Here is a 20,605-nt window from a genome sequence, read left to right as displayed (position 1 = left end):
GGACGTCATTCATGTTGCATTCAGTATAGTACCTTGCTTCATGTTAAAATACAATCTTTAATATATATTTTTACTCCAAACCTACCTCATAACTTTTGTCGTGTGTTTGAAATAAATTTATGTTGATTCATGTGATTATTAGTCATACTGATGGGGATTTTCTGGGTTTCTTCTTAGTGTCATATTTGGGGTTTCTGTTCGAGAGCACCCTCTGGCCTTTAGAGGTGATTAGCTATTGGTCCTACAACAAGGGTTGGGCAAACATACACTGCAGTGTATTGTAAAATAAAATACCAAATACATCACTTTTAAGTGTATCAAAATAAACTACAAAATACAACAGCCACAAATGTATTTAAAAAAAATACTGTATTTTTATGATGTCATCATAAATTGTTGACTTCTTACAAAGTATTTTCAGTATTTAAAAAATTCGAAATACAAGATACTAAAGTCATTTGACACAAAATAATAAGCCATTCTCATTACATACATTACATCACATGCAAATTCATTCATTCATTTTCTTTTCGGCTTAAGGCGATATTACTTCTACGTCAAGCGCATGCCTATGCTACGACGGTGCAGCCTACATGTGGACGCTTAGCCATGCGCACCATGGCCGTCGGCGTCGCTGATGCGCACCTCTCAAAAAGTGCAACTACAGAGATAGCGCAGGCTAGCACACTCTGTGATTGGTTGGCTTAGAAGCACTGACGAATGTGGGCGGGACTGAGAGTCACGCGAGTACGTTGGAGCGACTGTTTACAAGTGTCGGGTCCCGTGAAGGAGCTCCAGTTTGAAAGTTTTGTTTTGTGTTTAGCTTAGGATTAAAGTTGTTGCACGTCCGCCGGTTCCTGACTCAAAATAAGAAAGTTTGAACCACCATTAAATTAAGGAAGTGTTCTAAAAAAACAAAACACCAGCGAAGAAACTTGACACAGAGGAACATAAACACCTCACTGCCAACTAGCGTTTTGGAAGTGTTATTGCAAAGCAACAGAAACAGCATGCAGAAGTATAAATGCACAGCTACGCGTGTTGCATGCGCCGTCGGTCACACCGATCACTTCACGCGGAAGTATAAACCAGACTTTAGTCTCTTTATTAATTTGGGGTCGCCACCCAGCATATGTTTTAAGCAGCGGATGCCCTTCCAGCTGCAACCTGGTGTGAACCTATCACTGGGAAACAACCATACACACTTATTCAATTTACTACTGTATTTGTTCATGTTAGTTAACGTTAGTTAATGAAAATACAGTAGTTTATTGTTAGTTCATGTTAACTCATGGTACATTAACTAATGTTAACAAGCATGGACTTGGTTGTTAGTAATGCATTAGTAAATGTTAAATTATAATTAATAAATGCTGTACATGTGTTGTTCATGATTAGTTCATGTTAGTAAATGCATTAGCTAATGAACCTTATTGTAAAGTGTTACCAAAGTAACTGAGTACACCAAACCTGTGTTCATTGATTCATTGGGGAGTTATTTAGGTATTTCAATGTTACTTTACTTTATTTAGATAAATGTTATTATTATTAATATTATTATTTATTTAATTTTTTATGCTTTGAATTTGAATGGATTATCGCATTATTTGTGTAAATACAAAGAGCTGGGTAAAAACACATTTAGTTTCCAATTTTTTTATGGGCTTGTTTTTGTTCAAAAGGTCTTTGTTTACCTGGTTGTCAGACTCGCATTTACTCTCTTGTGGTTCAGCTTTTGTCACTTGTTGGGTTTTTTTTTCCTGTTTTTTTTTTTTTTTTTTTTTTTTTTTTTGGGAGGAGACAGACATCAAACAAAGTTTCAGATATTTCAGACGTGCAGGCCAGATTTCTGAATTGATGAGATCGTCTCTTGTACTAAAGTGCTTTGAGCGGAGAGTGAACATGGCTGTCAGTTTGTTCCCATTGGGCATAGTAGGGTCGGGTTGCCAAAAGGCTCAGTTTGACTGCAGACCCCACACACATATTAAATAATCACTTACAAATGAATATTATATCTGTTTGTGGCTGTAAACTGGACTATTTTAGTTCATGTGGTGTTTTTGAACACGGACAACTCGTGCGTGTCCTTGCATTTGCGCTTTTTGTACTTTGCTTTTGTGGTTGAATGTCTTTGCACACTAACGTCCAAAATTTTAAAATGCTTTTTTTTTTTTATAGATTCATTTGCAGACAATTCATCATGTGAACAAGCCTTGCACATTGAGTTTGCTACATATGAACATATCCATTATGAAAAATGTAAAACATTTTAGAGTCAGTTCAAGCGTTGAGACTTCGTTCTCTGTACTGAGCATACTAGAGCATACATTTCATTATCAAAGAGCTGCGCTACGATTATACTGAATTGCAAAGTTTATATTAGGAAATCAGTGAAATTTAAATGCATTGCTTGTGATACTTTACACATTCAAATACATAAACAATTCCTAACAGTGACTTGTGGTACCTACAGACATTATAATAGATGGCAGCCGCATTGACGTGTCAAAGCAACTTCCCGAAAGCGGACCATGCTTTCTATTATAATGTCTATGAGCAGTATGTCACGTGTATGGACACACAACAAACAGCAGCAAGGGAGAAGTGTGCCAGTCACTAAATATAGCATATAGGGGTTTACTGCTCGCCACATACTGTCTTTGTTTTACGCACTGTGTTTGCCATAAAGTTATATGTAACTCAGATGACGGCATTGTGTATTTAGCTTTCCGTCTTTACGGTGGCTCTGAACTGTCAAAACACCTCTCAAAACGATTTTTCAGATGCGAAAAGTGAAAAAAAATCAAACATGGTTCATATTTTTTATGATGGCTGAAAGTTTTGGAGGCAGTGTGTCAATAGGATTTGCACAACGTGAGGTTGATTTATTTATTTATTTTTTTATGTGAGAAAATTTTGTACTAAAATTTGGGATTCAGTGTGCAAAAACCTTTAGATTATGTTTCCCCATAAGCACACAAATACACACATAATGTATGCATGATTTACTGGCCAAAGGTTATCTTTTTATTTGCCAAACCATCTTGCTCAACCCCACTAAAATATTTTAGTAAAATACACATTTGAAAAAGCTGGAAAGATCAGTGTTTTGCTTTGGTTTGGTTTGGTTTAGTCTGGTTTGGTCTGATTTGGTTTGGTCTGGTTTGATCTGGTTTGGTTAGGTCTTGTTTAGTTGGGTTGGGTTAGTTTGGTTGGTTTGGTTTGGTCTGGTCTGGTTTGATCTTGTTTAGTTGGGTTGGGTTGGGTTGGTTTGGTCTGGTCTGGTTTGTTGATTTGATTTGATTTGATTTGATTTGATTTGATTTGATTTGATTTGATTTGATTTGATTTGATTTGATTTGATTTGAATGGTCCGGTCTGTTTATATTTATTTTTTTTTATAAATATTTTTTTTAAATGTTCGTCAATCCTAATCTTTAACTATTTTATTTTAAATAAATAAATGGATAGATAAATAAATAAATAAATAAATAAATGAATAGTATAGTAATAATAATAATAATAATAATAATAATAATAGTAGTAAATCGATTTATAGAGCAAAATTAGATATAAATATTAGATTTGAATTTATGTATTTATTTATGCAATATTGATAGTAACATAATTATTATAGTGCTTATTACATTATGCTTTTAAATTTTTGAATAAAGCTGTCGCTTTACAGCAAGAAAGTCGCTGGTTTAAGTCTCGGCTGGGTCAGTTGGCGTTTCTGTGTGGAGTTTGCATGTTCTCCCTGCGTTCACGTGGGTTTTTTCTGGGTGCTTCGGTTTCCCACACATTCCAAAGACATGCGCAATAGGTGAATTGGATAGGCTAAATTGTCAGTATGAGTGTGAATGGGTGTTTCCCAGAGATAGGTTGCAGCTAGAAGGGCATCCGCTGAGTGAAACATGTGCTGAATAGGTTGGCGGTTCATTCCGCTGTGGTGACCCCTGATGAATGTTTTAAATTTTTTGCCAAACAACAACAAAGAATCGAATGTTATACATCTAATATATATATATATATATATATATATATATATATATATATATATATATATATATATATATATATATATATAAAAAATAAAACCAAAAATATGTTTTTTTGTTTCACCCTTTCATTCCTTCACTCTACTTCACCCTGCACACTGTGTCCACTGCCTCTGGTGTTGATTTAGCCGAATGTGTCCTCCATGAGAGCCAGGTGAAGTTTTCCATCCATCAACATCAGCGACCCCAACGAGAGGCTCAGTGTGTGTTTGTTTGACATGCCTTTCACATTGATTAAGCTCTAGGTCCTCAGGGTAGCTTCATACCACCAGAAACTCTCCTCACAACACAATACTCACAATGCATCTGCCAGAGATACAGTAGTAAAACACGAAAAAGCCATATCCGTAACTTTCAATACAGTAAGTAGATGAACAGAGAGTGGATCAGAGAGCCCCGTTCTGCAGTTAACTAGAACAGCAGATGAAGATATTGACTTGAGTCCACAACGAGGTCAATCGGAGTTCACAAGCCAAGGCTGTATTTATGACAATCTATAAAAACCTGAATTTAGGATCCTAAAGGCACCAGTCAGATTAATTGACACTAGGCTGGACTCGCTCTCTCATCCCTATTGGAATCATATTGGCTGGTCTGAGTTAGCTTCAATCCCAGTGCTCAATACGTCAATGTTTTAAATCTTAATTTAATACATGGACACCGATCTTCTGTTCTTAAAGGGATAGTTATTCCCAGTGTGTGAATTACAGTATACATTGACTATCTGGTTGGTCAGCTTTTTTCAGTAGCTTGGGTAACACTTATTGTTATATAATAACATTGATAATATATCACATTTTTAATCAAGTTTAGTTATCCAATATTAGAGGAATCTATTAAAATATACACAATTAATCTAACTTTACTATTACACTTTCACCAGCATGGACTACGCCACACTTTAAGCTAGACTTTATTGTAGGGATGAAAAGGGGTGGTAAAAGAAAAATTGGGTTTAAAAAGAACGAAAATAAGAGGATAAATAGTGAACAGGTACCCACATAGCAAAATTTCTCTGGCCCAGCTCTGGCCCACACAATCAGCTTTTGCTTGGCCTACATGCCACAGTGAATTACGGTACATGACTGGCCCAAGTCTTCCAGACATGGGCCAAACAAGGACCATATCTGGGCCAAGTTTCAGCAAAGTTAATAGCTCATAACCGGGCCAGACATTTTGGCGTGTCACGACTGCAGTGAAATTAATAAACCCACAAAGCTTTAACAGTTTCATTGCAATATAGGCATTTTTTTTTCAAAGCAGCCTGACTGGTAGTAATTTCAGTTACTCAAAAATGATTCAAATGGAATTTAAATTGACCCGTTCAATTGAATTGAATGACACATTAAAGATAGGCCAAACTTATGTGTTCCACGTCAATTTTTAACACTTGGGCCAAATACTACATTTTATATGTGGCCCAAGTCTTGTGTGCTGCCTTAAATATGGTGCCATCTCTGCCAAATATGGGTCATGTTTGGCCCAATTGCTGTATGCCAGTGCCTGATAAATGCCTGCTGTGCCAGCGTTATGCCAAATTTGGGCCAGTATTATTTGCTACCTGGGTAGGTAGGTTGATTGGGCGTCCTAAGATGATTCCCTAGAACTATTTTGATAGAGTGATTAGGTCCCTCACCAAGGATCCTCGACTCAGTTGGCATTTCTGTGTGGAGTTTGCATGTTCTCTCTGGGTTTCCTCTGGGTGCTCCGGTTTCCCCCACATTCCAAAGACATGTGGTACAGGTGAATTGGGTACGCTAAATTGACCGTAGTGTATAAATGTGTGTGTATGTGAATGTGCGTGTGGATGCTTCCCAGAGATGGGTTGCGGCTGGAAGGGCATGCTCTGTGTAAAAATGTGCTAGATAAGTTGACGATTCATTCCGCTATGGCGACGCCAGATTAATAAAGGGACTAAGCCGACAAGAAAATGAATGAATGAATGAATGAATCAGTCAGATGTGCCTTCAAAAATTAATCAGAGACAGAAGTGAACCCTTAAGTAAAAAAGATTGAGAACTCCTGGTATAAAAGATTATAAGGGTGGTTCAGTTTAAATTCATTCATTCATTCATTTTCTTGTCGGCTCAGTCCCTTTATTAATCTGGGGTTGCCACAGCTTAAGGAATGAACCGCCAACTTATCCAGCAAGTTTTTACGCAGCGGATGCCCTTCCAGCCGCAACCCATCTCTGGGAAACATCCACAAACACTCATACACTACGGACAATTTAGCCTACCTGATTCACCTGTACCGCATGTCTTTGGACTGTGGGGGAAACCGGAGTACCCAGAGGAAACCCACGCGAAGGCAGGGAGAACATACAAACTCCACACAGAAATGCCAACTGAGTCAAGGATCGACCTAGCGACCTTCTTGCTGTGAGGCGAATGTGCTATCCACTGCGCCACTGTGTCGCCCCAGTTTAAATTCATATTAACTTATTATTTCAGTTGTTATTAGTAGTTGATATACAGATCAGGGCAAATATATATATATATATATATATATATATATATATATATATATATATATATATATATATATATATATTCCCCCCCACACAGTTTTAGCACCCTGGTTCATTCAAAACAGCATTTACTCTCTACCTCTTCACTTTGTCACTATGCTGTTTTTTTTTTTTTTTTTTTTTTTTATGTTGAACACAAAATAAGAAAAATGCTGAAAACCTATAACCATCGACTTCCAAACCATAGTATTTGTTTTTCCTACTATGGAAGTCAATGATTTCATGTTTCTAACATTTGTAAAAAAATATTTTCTTTTGTGTTCAACAGAAAAAGGAAACTCATAAAGGTTTGTAAAATGTGAGGGAAAACGTACATTTTCATGCTTGTGTGAACTATCCTTTTAAGCTCATGAAGATCAATGCTGTGTCAAGCTTATTTTCTCAGAGCTGTTGGATGTTTGTGTGGATTGTCTTCGTCTGTGTGTCATCCACAGAGGTCATAAGTAAGGTTGTTTCTATTACAGCAGTGTTTGACCAGGTCATCTTATGGTGCTCTCCTGAGAGATGTTTTTATCTCATAAAAACATCCTTAGGGCAGGCTAGGCTACTCATAAATTCTACAATCGCCACCCAGACTGATGATATACGAGACGTATATGCTCCTTTATACATATTTATATTGATACACCTATTGATTTTTCTTCTAGAATTCAGATTACCGTATGTTTGGGAGGTTTTTTGCAATCAAATGTCAGGCTATCATACTGAACAGAATGTAATGGAGATTCCAAAAAGTCCCTAAACCAACCACCTTGACTGATTTCACACCTTCTACATAGTTTTGATTTTGTCAGAAGGATCTATTAATTTAGGTTTAGTGTTTTGCCAAATAAAATTACTTTTAATTTGATCATATTTTGTCGAAATTTCCCTGTTTTACCTCGTTTTGTTTGGTTAAATATGGGGATATTTTACATCTAGTTTTAGTCAATGAAAAAAGCTGCATGATGTAATTATTTAACTTTAAATGTATACTATATAACTAATATATCTCCACGTCATGGAATGTCATAATGTCTATACTTTCCATTTATCGAATATACACAATTTTACACATCTTAGTTATTACTTTTCATTGTAACTTTATGACCTCAAGAATCATTCAGAGTTTAGCTTCAACTTGTGTCAACACACCTGCAAGGATCTTACTTCAAAGCCACAGGGCTTTATTTTAACAACCTAGGCACAAAGTTTAAAGCGCATGGCGCAAAAGCATTAAGGGCATGTCCACTTCCATTTTTGCTATTTTAGGGATGGAAAAATATGCTTTGCGCCGTAACGCATGGTCAAACAGGCTTGCGCTTATTCTCTTAATAAGTTATGGGTGTGTTTTGAGCATAAGATTGGTTAAACCAATCAGTCTCATTTCCCATTCCCTTTAAAATCAGTTGCGTCACACCATGGCGCATTTGCTATTTAGATGACGGAATTTGTAAGTGGAAAACTTACATTTACATTTAGTCATTTAGCAGACGCTTTTATCCAAAGCGACTTACAAATGAGGACAAGGAAGCAATTTACACAACCAAGAGCAACAATGAATAAGTGCTATAAGCAAGTTTCAGGTCTGTAAAGTCTAAGAAGGGAAGTATTAGTAGTAATAGTATTTTTTTTATTTTATTTATTTTTTTTTTTGTACAGTTAGTGTGATATTCAGAGAGGCAATTACAGATTAGTAAGTGTAGTGGAGACTAAATAGTTGAGTTTTTAGTCGTTTCTTGAAAGTAGCGAGTGACTCTGCTGTTCTGATGCAGTTAGGGAGTTCATTCCACCAACTGGGCAGATTGAGCGTGAGCGTTCGTGAAAGTGATTTCTTCCCCCTTTGGGATGGAACCACGAGGCGACGTTCATTCACAGAACGCAAGTTTCTGGAGGGCACATAGATCTGCAGAAGCGAGAGCAGATAAGAAGGAGCAAGGCCAGAAGTCACTTTGTAGGCAAACATCAGAGCTTTGAATTTGATGCGAGCAGCAACAGGCAGCCAGTGCAAACGGACTAGCAGCGGAGTGACATGTGCTCGTTTAGGTTCATTGAAGACCACTCGTGCTGCTGCATTCTGGAGCAGTTGAAGAGGCTTGATAGAGTTAGCTGGAAGCCCAGCTAGTAGAGAGTTACAGTAATCCAGTTTGGAGAGAACAAGAGCTTGAACAAGGAGTTGAGCTGCATGTTCAGATAAGAAGGGTCGGATCTTTCTGATGTTATAGAGTGTGAATCTGCACGATCGAGCAGTTCTAGAGATGTGGTCAGAGAAGTTTAGTTGGTCACTGAATGCTTTACTAACGAGAAAACAGTTAAACAGATCATTCAGGATAAAGAATGAGCCTCTTCCATTTGGCTTCTTTACATTCTCCTTAGTTTACTTACTTTGCTCCTTTACTTTTGTGGAGAGGGAAACGGTGTTATTCGCACGTCCATTGAAGAAATCCATTAGCCTACATATTTCATTCGTTGTTAAGCACAACTATTTGTTTAAAAACTATTTCTAAATTTATTTCTAATTTCCAGCCAAGGTCAAAAAACTGAGTTTTACCAAACACACACCCTTTTTTATGCCCCACATGGTGATGCATATGTGTCCAAAAGCCGACAGGTGGAGAAATCTAAACTAATTTTTATTAAAACCGATATAAAAATACATATAATAAATAATACAACAGATATTAACATTATACAAATGCAAACTGTCATGAATAAACTGAAAAAGCCCCCCGACATGAAGAAGGCATGGAGGTAGTTTTTTTTTCTTTTTTTTTGTATTCATGAAGATATAAATATGATATTATATATTTAATATTTATCTAGTAAATGCAATTTTTTGTAACATTTTAATCCTTTTTTACATATGTAAAGATATGTATGTATTGCTATACATCCTGTGTGTATTAAGCAATGTGTAAGCACTTAGACCTGCATAGGCGCATAACTAATTTGCTCTGCACTGGATTTTAGACCAGCTTTTAGTTGGTCAATTGCTCAGTCTGTTTCAGGTTCTCAAAATAGCAATGCGCCTTAACACTCCTTCTTTATAGACATGCACATCACAGTGTGAGTCCACAAAGTAGTGTAAATGTATTTGCTATTTAAACAATGTGGCGCAAAGCGTGAAAATTAGGGTTGCGCTGGTCAAAAAATAGCAATAAATCGCACTAAACACATCTTGCGCCAGGTGTATGACAGGGCCCTATTAGCGAGCCCAGGGTTGTCTGATTGGGGTTGGAGCTAAAATCTGCAGGACACCACTCCTCCAGGACCAACATTGACAACCCCAGATATAAAGCCTACTACATCATATTTGATAAAGGAGTGTCCATCAGTGCCATTTGCTTGATTTTGCATTAAATTAAACAATCGCAGGATCAAAAAATTATGCTCGGAACTGCTCAATACAGCTGCCTGTTTTTTAATGCATTATAGGTCATGGAAATTTAGCTTTTTAGTCAACAAAAGTCAGGGTATGTGACATTTGTCTTAGTGTGGGAACCCTATATAGAAGCCTATAAATGTGGTCTTTTGTTTTTCAGACTAGTAAACAATCAAACAGCTAAGTGCTAACAATCGCTCAAAGCCCATTCCCACTGTACACATGTAACAAACATGTAGCTGTCTATTATAATCTGTGTTGTTCTGTCAAACGTGCTAACACAAGAATCACAAAGCCTCTGGGCTTGTTTTTCATCTCATTGCTAAATCAATGTCTTCTATATACGTCAGAAAGTTGCTAAATGTTTTTTGGCATGTCAAAGTCTTTACTTCAACACCTGAGACAGAAAAAAGCAAGGTGCCATCACAGTGAAAGTAGCAAGGTGCCATCACAGTGAAAGTCAAGGTGATTATGAGGGCTAATTTTTTCCGTGCCTCCCATTAGGCAGATGTGAACATCAGTTAAGCTCACAAGCCCTTGTAATCCCTCCCGGTTTGGCCTGAAACTCCAGCGTTCGCAAAGAGCTTTAGAGGTGATTCGGTTCTCGGGAGGCTGAAGTCGAGGGTTTTGAAAGGTCAGAGGGCAGTTCTGTTTAAAAAAGTCTGCCGCCGCCCCATAGGAGATGCTTTTGGGTCTCAGCGAGCTCCTAACACCTGATCCGAGCCACTAACCTCTGCCCTCAGAGATCCCGGACCTGTGGGACACTTTTAACCTTAGTTTATCCCAACCAATGTAAGGCACCGCTGTTGAAATGGGGAAAAGATACAGAGTTGAGGCTCATTCATCTCCTCAGCTTTTCTTTTGTCTGTCCCTTTGCCATGTTTTCCCTTTTGGCAAAGTCATGGCTGTGTTCTTCCCCATGGGTCTCCATTCTGGGAAAACTCTCTGACAGATTTGTACATGTTTCTGTGGGTGTGAAAGTGTGCCAGGCTCATGCTAAGAGCACAGACATGGATCCCATACAGTTCCAGTGGTAGCCGAGTATCAGTTAGATAGAAAAACTGTTGGTTTTGAATTAGATTTAAGTTTAAATTAATGAATTTGTCAATGCTAAGTTAAAATATGTGTTTCTGTTTAGCCACAACTAGCATTTATTAATATAGTTTAAATATAAAAATAATTTAAAAACGATAAACCGAAGTGGCGTTTCTTGTAAAACATTTCATTAAAACTTTGTTTTTGGTTTTAGCATTCATTTGTTAACGTTTGTTGAGATACTGACTAACATGAACTCGCAGTTAGCAATGTATTTTTACAAAAAGTATCATTTAAATAATTTTATTGTGTTATATTTTAATGATCGTTAAAAGATTAGTTCACAGAAAAATGTCAATTGTGTTAACAATTAATAATTACGTGTAGTTCCAATCCCATGAGACCTTTGAAATTTTCTGAACTCAATTTAGATGAAATCCATCACTTCTCTTATGCTTCATAGACAGCAGTGGGAATGCACCAAAAACAACCATTTGTCAAAACATTTCACTTGAGTTCAGTGGTTCAGCTGTAATCATACAAAGCTCTAAGAACACTTTTGTATGCCAAAAAAAATAAAAAATAAATAAATAATAATAAAATTATTAATAGCATTACAATATACCACTATTCACACTGAGGAAGGCTTTGTGGCGAAACGTCTGTCTGTCTGTCTGTTATTACCCGTAAAATGTAAGAAAAAGTACAAATAAAAACAGTACGAAGCAATTAAGTGCGAATCATTACCTTCTTTTGAATAATAGCAACGATAAGATTAACGCACCAAACCAAAGAAGTAACTAAAAAAAACAGAAGCGCGCAGGACAAACTTCAGTAAATATACCACTATTCCCCATATACACATACAGCGCTCAGCATTTAGAAGTACACCCCTCACAAATCTATCTTTTAAAGTTAGATTTTTATTCAGAAGCTCTACTATATTATTCATTCATTCATTCATTTTATTTTCAGCTTAGTCCCTTTATCAATCCGGGGTCGCCACAGCGACCACCAACTTATCCAGCACATTTTTATGCTGCGGATGCCCTTCCAGCCGCAATCCATCTTTGGGTAACATCCACACATACTCATTCACACTCATAAACTACGGACAATTTAGTCTACACAATTCAACTAACCCATGTCTTTGGACTGTGGGGGAAACCCGAGCACCCGGAGGAAACCCACGCGATAGCAGGGAGAACATGCAAACTCCACACAGAAACGCCAGCTGACCCAGCCGAGGCACAAACCAGCGACATTCTTGCTGTGAAGCCACAGCACTACCTACTGCGCCACAGCTTCACCTCTACAATATTATATTTGTGCATATACATTAGATTATTCAGTGCTAAAACCACATTTGGAGCTTGTCTAACAAAATAACTTGCAACAGTTCAAAAACTAGTACATCCAAATTTTATGTTACATAAAAATATTAAATGCGAATTTGAATGAGATGAAAAATCAAGAGAAGCAAAAATATTGAAAAATTTAGATGAAATTTTGAAGCTTGTAATTTTTTTTTAATAATTTACTTGATTTTAATTGTATTATCTTTCAATTTCTAACTATGTTTGATGTCTAAAATATAATTTTAATAAATATATCTGTTTAATAAATCTGTTTTGTTTATATGAACCAAAACACATTGCCTACATTCACTGAGAAATGGATAAAAAATATTCATTTTCAAAATGGGGTGTACTCAAATATGCTGAAGACTGTATGTTAAATAACTAAAAAAAAGCCAGTTGTTTAGATATTGAAATGTAATGGTAAAATTTGGCATTGACTTGAATTAAAAATAAAATAATTCTATTAATATAATATATATATATATATATATATATATATATATATATATATATATATATATATATATATATATATATATATATATATATACACACACACACACACAGTTGAAGTCAGAATTATAAGCCCCCCTGAATTATTAGCGCCCCTGTTTATTTTTTTCACCAATTTCTGTTTAATGGAGGGAAGATTGTTTTAGCACATTTCTAAGCATAATAGTTTTAAAAGCTTATTTCTAATAACGGATTTATTTTATCGTTGACATGATGACAGTAAATAATATTTTACTTGATATTTTTCAAGACCCTTCTATACAGCTTAAAGTGACATTTAAAGGCTTAACTAGGTTAATTAGGTTAACTAGGCAGGTCAGGGTAATTAGGCAAGTTATTGTATAACCATGGTTTGTTCTGTAGATAATTGAAAAAAAAATAGCTTAAAGGGGCTAATAATTTTGTCCCAAAAATGGTTTTTAAAAAATTATTAACTGATTTTATTCTAGCCGAAATAAAACAAATAAGACTTTCTCCAGAAGAAAAAATATTATCAGACATACTGTGAACATTTCCTTGCTCTGTTAAACGTCATTTGGGAAATATAAAAAAAATAAAACCAAAAGGGGGCTAATAATTCTGACTTCAACTGTGTATATATATACAGTGTTATATAATAGTATATCTTGTCCCAGCCTTGACTTTATAATCTCACCAGGTCACATTTGTGTGTTCTTTGGACTCTCACTAAAGAATTTCAAACCGCAAATCTTCTCAGATCCAGTACTGTGTACCCGATTCCAATTTCCAGAGTAAGTACCAAGCTAAACAGAAACCCTGTCACACAGAGCAGCCTGTCTATATTTGCTCAGCTCTTGGCAAATAAAATCCAGAGATTTCCTGTTGTAATTGCCCCTCGCCAATGTCTTTGTTATGAAATTCGTTCTTTCAGAGATTGGCGTTTTTGTCAAAGCCACCCAAGCACATTGATCTGCGTTTCGCCGTGATGGACTGAAGTCTATCTGTTTTTCCCTGCCATTTAGATCGATACCCCCCACCCCCACCCCCACCCCCATTTAGTTTTCTCTCAGTGTAACCTCTCACAACTGACAGTTTGACATCAATTCCCAATGACAGATGACAAAATTCTGCCATGCTGCATTCGTCTTTTGCTCAAGCCCAGGAAGAGACCTTTCTGGGTAATGGGCTCAAATAAACCCTCTTCCAGATCTGTGAAGATGCTTCTGATGCGCGAAAGGTGTCTGCCGCCACCGTTCAAGCAGGAAGGATTCATAGATGGAAGGTTGAGCTCAAGTAAAGCGGCATAGGGAATAGCTGCGGTATCAATCCACAGCCGTGGCGACAAATCCCCGTCTTTCATCCTCATGAATGGAAGACTTATTTTACCCAGGCAGCTTAGGGAAGTATTGTTCGGGGAGGTTACTGTGTTATCATGTATGGAACTCACAGAAGCCATGCCTTCTGTGTTTTTACGGAAAAGAGGCGAGATGTTTGCCTATGATGGGGACTGTGTGATTAAATCCCGATTTAGGGATTGGGGTGGAGGATTTCGGCAGATTTCCGGGCACACTCTTTTGCGCTAATGTACTGGCTTGGAGTTGATATGTTAAGGCCTTGTACAGTGTTATGGTTTTGCAGGAGGTGTATTTGTAGTGGATGAGATGGCTAAATAGGGTTGGATACTCTACCTAAAAAAAGGTGGCTTTGCATTTTTAAGTTTAATCAAATTAACTGGACTTAAATGAAATTAACTGATCTAAAACATCAAGTTAGAATTTGGATAACTTAAAAAGTCAAGTTAAAACCTGATATAAGTTAACATAAAAACATATGTGGTCAGGACAGTGTATGACTGGTATGTAGTAAATCTGAACAGATTTTTGAGTGTCTCATTTCAGTGATACTTAAATGTCTGAGCTGTTGATTAAAATCAGGCATGCAGAAAGTAGATTATTGGAAATGTGCTTCTTTATATGAGGAAATCAATAGGTTACATTCAAAATCAGTAACCTGTTAAGGGCAGTTCACACAGTCTTAATCCTCAAATAGCCTCATCCACCATATTGACGTCAAAAAATAAATAAATAAAAACTTGTCATGGCAACTTCCCACTGTAAACAGAAGCTCACACTGTAAAATGTTATTTAATAAAAAAGTTAAAATAGCGGTAGTTAAATTACAAAAATGTACTGTAGAATATTGGACAGTAAATTACAGAAATTTCCTTAAATTAAAATTTCCGGTAAATTTCTGTAGTTTATTGTCTGTTATTTTATGGTAAATTGCTATAATTTAACAGCCGTTTTTTTTTTTGTTTTTTTTTTTTTTGCAAAATAACAGATTTCTTTTTTACACTGCACAACATATGTCCCATCTCAGAGTTATTCTGATTGAACCATTACTTTGGAACTGATATTGATGATCTTGACAAACTTGACATTGTTTTAAAAAATGTTGTCATGCAAAATATGTGAGAAAAGCTATGCAAAAGTAGCAAATTGGAATAGAATCACTTGGTTTATATGAAAAACCCCTTGTTAATGTATTGTTAATTTGTAATTATTGTTTAGCTTGCATTCTGTTTATGTGCAGCCCAATTATTGTAACTGTGCACAAGATGTATAAGCTGCTCACCCATGTGCTTTGAATCAGTTGCATACTACTTAGTTTGTCTTCTAGATGTCTGCCCAAAATGTTACATTTTATTTAACAATCGGAATATTAATGGAGAGACAGAACGACAACAGCTCTACTGAAGACAACAATAGCCATATACAGTTGAAGTCAAAACTATTAGCACCCCATGTATTTTTCCCCCTCAATTTCTGTTTAACGGAGGGAAGATTGTTTCAACGCATTTCTAAACATAATCGTTTTAATAACCCATTTCTAATAACTGATTTATTTTATCTTTGCCATGATGACAGTAAATGATATTTTACTAGATACTTTTCAAGACACTTCTATACAATTTAAAGTGACATTTAAAGGCTTAACAAGGTTAATTAGGTTAGGCAGGCTAGAGTAATTAGGCAAGTTATTGTATAACCATGGTTTGTTCTGTAGACTATCAAAAAAAAAAAAATATATATATATATATATATATATATATATATATATATATATATATATATATATATATATATATATATATAGCTTAAAGGAGCTAATAATTTTGTCCCAATTTTTTTTTTTAAATTAATAACTGCTTTTATTCTAGCCAAAATAAAACAAATAAGACTTTCTCCAGAAGAAAAAAATATTATCAGACACACTGTGAAAATTTCCTTGCTCTGTTAAGCATCATTTAGGAAATATTTATGAAAGAAAAGAAAAAAAAATCAACGAGGGCTAATAGTTCTGACTGTAAATAGCCACTATAAAAAAAAGTTCAGTTTTTCATTTGTACATACAGTTGTTTTTGTTTATTTATGATTACGAATTGCATTATGGACGTCTGCTTTGTTGACTTTTGGAATTGAAAACTCTGTTAAATTTTGTTTAACAACTTTCTTAATCCTGCCAGGGGCAATTGGATTAGGGTAGTAGCATTTTATGATACAACAAACAAATAAAGAGACAGATCACTTACAAACAATATTAAAAAACACAACCCAGCATGCTTCATAATATCTTCATAAATAGTACCAAAAAAAAAAAAAAAAAAACATAGGAAAAACATTTAACAATATGACTTCTGTTGGCATTTTCTGTAGTTATACATTAACTGTGTATTGTTTAAGAATAATAAAAAGAGAATTAAATATGTAAAATAACACAAGAAGCACTGTCAATTGATCAACAGGTTTATATACATAAACCCATACAATAGATAGATAGATAGATTTATAATTGCATTAATATTCTCAATTCATTTATTTATTAATCCGTTCATACATCTATCCATTCATTCAGTTTGACCTTGTACAGCATACTTCTTTTTACTTCTCCAGTCATTTCTGTCAGATAGTCCCCAATCTTATACTTACAATCTGTTTATAATCGGCCTCTGTCTAACAAGCTAACCCCTTCTCATGTTTACAATAATAGTTTTACCATTAAATGCACTTGTAAAAGCAAGTCATGCCATTCTTTCAGGCTTTCCTTTGTTCTTAAGCTTTTGAGAGATTTCTGAATCCACTTTTTCTCTTTCCTCAAATCATAGCATCTAAAAGGATCTAAAATGATCCCTTTTCTTTTAAGCATGGCTATTTGTCTGTCAAAATGTAACGAAACGTCTCCGGAAGCAGATATAATGCTTAGCCGCTGTGGTCTGTCTTTGTTTTCTCTTTCTTTCTTCCCTCTTTTTTTAATAGCCTTTGTTTCTGTTTAAGCCTTAACTCAATAAATGGCTCGTTGTAAATTTATGCGGCGTAATTAGCTTCCACAAGATGCTATTTGGAGTTTTTCATTCTCGTAGTAGTATATTAATGCGCTGCGGGTTCATTACAATTTATTACCGTGCAAACAGCGTTTCTTACCTCATATTTTAAATTACAAATAATGAAAAAAATCATGTTCTGGTGGAGTGTTTTAATTGTTTATATTAGCAAAGCTTTGTAAAATCAATTTAATAGCTTGTAGAGTACGACAGCAAGTAGTTGTTAGCTTTTACTAAAGCATTAACATAATGTGACACATCAATAATAATTAGCAAATGAAAGTTACTTATTTTTATGTTTCCAGCCTTTGTGATTAAGCCAGTTTCAATGTGTTATTATGGAGAGTTGATGTATTTATATTGTACTTTATTGTGTATTTGAATAATATGATACATAGGTTTATTATTTTCATTGTATCTCTATTATTTTTTGATTGAGTAGAAAGATAAGTTACATTAAATAATAATGCTGAGTTAGAACTTCATTTTTTATTTTTTATTTTTTAAATATTTACCAAAAGATGTTTAACAGAGAAATGAAAGTTTCACAGATAATATTTTTTCTTCTGGTGAAAATCTTTTGGTTTTTAAGAAACCATTTTAAGGTCAAAATTATTCACCACTTTAAGGTATACATTTTTTTTTTCGATAGTCTACAGAACAAACATCATTATTCAATAACTTGCCTAATTCCCCTATCCTGCCTAGTTAACATAATTGCCCTGGTTAAGCCTTTAAATGTCACTTTAAGCTGTATAGAAGTGTCTTGAAAAATATCTAGTCAAATATTATTTACTGGCAAAGATCAAATAAATCAGTTATTAGAGATTAGTTATTAAAACTATTAGGTTTAGAAATGTGTTGAAAAAAAATCTTCTCTTCGTCAAACAGAAATTAGAGACAAAATGGGGGGACCTAATTGCTCAGGGGAGTCCATAAATATTGGGGCATTGACACAATTCTAACATGTTTGGCTCTATACACCAACACAATGGATTTGAAAGGAAACAAACAAGATGTGCTTTAACTGCAGACTGTCAGCTTTAAATTGAGGGTGACCAGTGTAGGAATAACAGTTTGCATATGTGCCTCCCACTTGTTAAGGGACCAAAAAATAATTTGACAGAATAATAATCATAAATCAAACTTTTACTTTTTATATACTTGGTTGACATAACCAGACTCTGGGTTTCATGGTGCTCTGCCAGACCTTTGTAGCAGTTTTCAAATGCAAATAGCATACTTGAAATTAACTTTAGACCTTTTATCTGCTTATTGTAATTAGGATAATGAGAAAACAACACACACCTGGCCATGGAACTGCTTATAAGCCAATTGTGCAAATACTTTGGACCCTTAACAAGTGGGAGGCACATACTGTGTGCAAACTGTTGCAATCCATAACCGTTCGACCAATTTGGCTGTAAATACCCTCACATTAAAGATGAGGGTTTTTGTGTATAGTATATAAGAGTCCATTGTTTTGGTGTATGAGCCAAAAATGTTAGAATTGTGTTGATGTCCCAATATTTATGGACCTGACTGTATGTGCACAAGGAATCTATTTAGTCCTGGCTTTAAAGTCTTGAACCAGAAGTTGCTGAGACTTTTATTTCAGTTTGTCGATATACTTTTGTCTGAAACTGATTACTTAGTCGGGACAGGGCTTTTTTGTGTGCTTCCTTTTCTCAAAGCAAACTAATAGTAAGTTTGGCATGTTTAAGAATGTTGTGTCTGAAGCCGTCAAACTGACATCAACAATGAAGGACTGTCACTCCTAGCATGGAAGCAGATGGTCAGACTTTGATAGAAGATTATATCAAAACAAACATTTTTTTGTTTTTGTTGAGTAGATTAACTTATACATAGAAATTGTTCACCTAAAGAATAACATTGTACGCTAGCAAAACACTTGACTTTCCCAATGACTTGTCTATAATGTGGGCCACAGCAATGATCTGCTGAAAAAAATCTGCTTAATGTGACCTGAAAATGAACTGTTCTGTGCTCATAAGAATGCCGCATCACACACCTGCACCCATGTACAGTATACAGATTTTATTAAATATGTATAATGCTTGTTATTCTGCTCCAGTGCATTGTCTTTTGTAGCGTGGAGAAGCTATTACGAATATATGACCATACATCTGTAAAAACAAATGATCAATAATTAACAGTTTTATCTAGTTTGCGATTCAGATTTGTTGATTTGCACTTTCAAATTGCAGCATGCAAATGGCATCTTTCAAATTGCATTAATCTCTGCTTTAACAACATTTCATATTAAACAGTTTAACATATTGACTCTTATTACCTGGCTTTTCATCTTAGTAGAGTGGCCGATTGTTGCATTGGTGACCTAGCAACCACCAGTAAACCACCTTATTGCTTAGCTTGCTACATTACCCAGGGGGTAGCTTTTAGTGTAGTTAAGCTACATTTTGAGTAGCTAATAGCTTAGCTCACTACATTTTTCAAGTAGATTGACCAACACTGACAATACCAAATATTCATATGAAAATATACTGTATCTGCAGAATCACAAAACAACAACTGCTTAAATCAAAAGTACATAGTATATTAGTCTATAAAAGAGCACTATATCCCATACTCAAAAGCTCAGATTATGATTGCATACTCACGCAAATTGTATTTGTGGTCATTATTTGTGTTCTCGAACAAAAAGCAGTGAAAACGAGCTAGCAGAAAATGTGATTCACAAGAGAGTCATGCTGAGCTAAAGACTGCAGTTCAAATGGGCCTTTCTTTTGTAAGCACTCGCCAATAAAAAAAATCACTACTAAAATGCCATTGGCCTGTTTTTACCAGTTCGATTAAGCTTTAGTGAGCTCTGCGCTAGTGCCGGTATATGCGGCTCCTTTGGCTGAAAACATTTAAAACTGCAACTCAGGTTCTGTAAATAAAGCTTAAATTACTTCAAAGAGCCAATGTTTTCATGCCACACTGGAAATGTCCCCTAGTGGCAGAATATTATATGAACCACAGAACATAGCCAATACCTAGCGCTCATGATAGCAGTGCTAATGGATTCCCAACAGCACCGTAAGGTTGGAATCAGCCCCACTGTGTCATTAGAGTGCAATTAAAGAGACTTTGCATTCATACAGTTGCAGCGAGCGGCATGCAATTATGCCTGGACTATTGCTAAAAGCAGCACAAGGGTCTCAACATGCATCACCGATGTCCCCGGTGCTAATGAATTGAATTACAGACCTGTGCCTATTTCAGGGGGACTAAATTGCTGATCTCTCCGGAGAGCTGGAGCACTTGACTGGCCATATATGAATGATTTCCACTGAGAATGGCCAGACGCACTTCTGACTATTATACCCCACATTTATAACCTGTTTGCGTGCATTGGGGACTCTGGGGTATAAAACAATA

General features: G+C 35.6%; 1 protein-coding gene and 1 long non-coding RNA gene across 32 annotated transcripts in view; one reads left to right on the top strand and one right to left on the bottom strand.

Annotated features, from left to right (window-relative positions):
* Positions 1–20,605, top strand: part of nlgn1 (neuroligin 1) — a 786,090-nt gene that overhangs the window by 590,163 nt on the left and 175,322 nt on the right.
* On the bottom strand, positions 6,718–13,398 carry LOC147841666 (uncharacterized). The gene is made up of 3 exons (XR_015502369.1): positions 12,911–13,398; positions 8,854–9,269; positions 6,718–8,032 (listed from the first exon to the last, which is right to left on the bottom strand). It is a non-coding gene; the product is annotated as an uncharacterized LOC147841666 (long non-coding RNA).

The sequence above is a fragment of the Danio rerio genome, chromosome 11 (genome assembly GCF_052040795.2).
Source record: "Danio rerio strain M-AB ecotype USA chromosome 11, GRCz13ab, whole genome shotgun sequence".
NCBI classification, from domain to species: Eukaryota; Metazoa; Chordata; class Actinopteri; order Cypriniformes; family Danionidae; genus Danio; species Danio rerio.
Note: the sequence above shows the minus strand (reverse complement) of the source record. Positions and strands in the feature narration are given on the sequence as shown.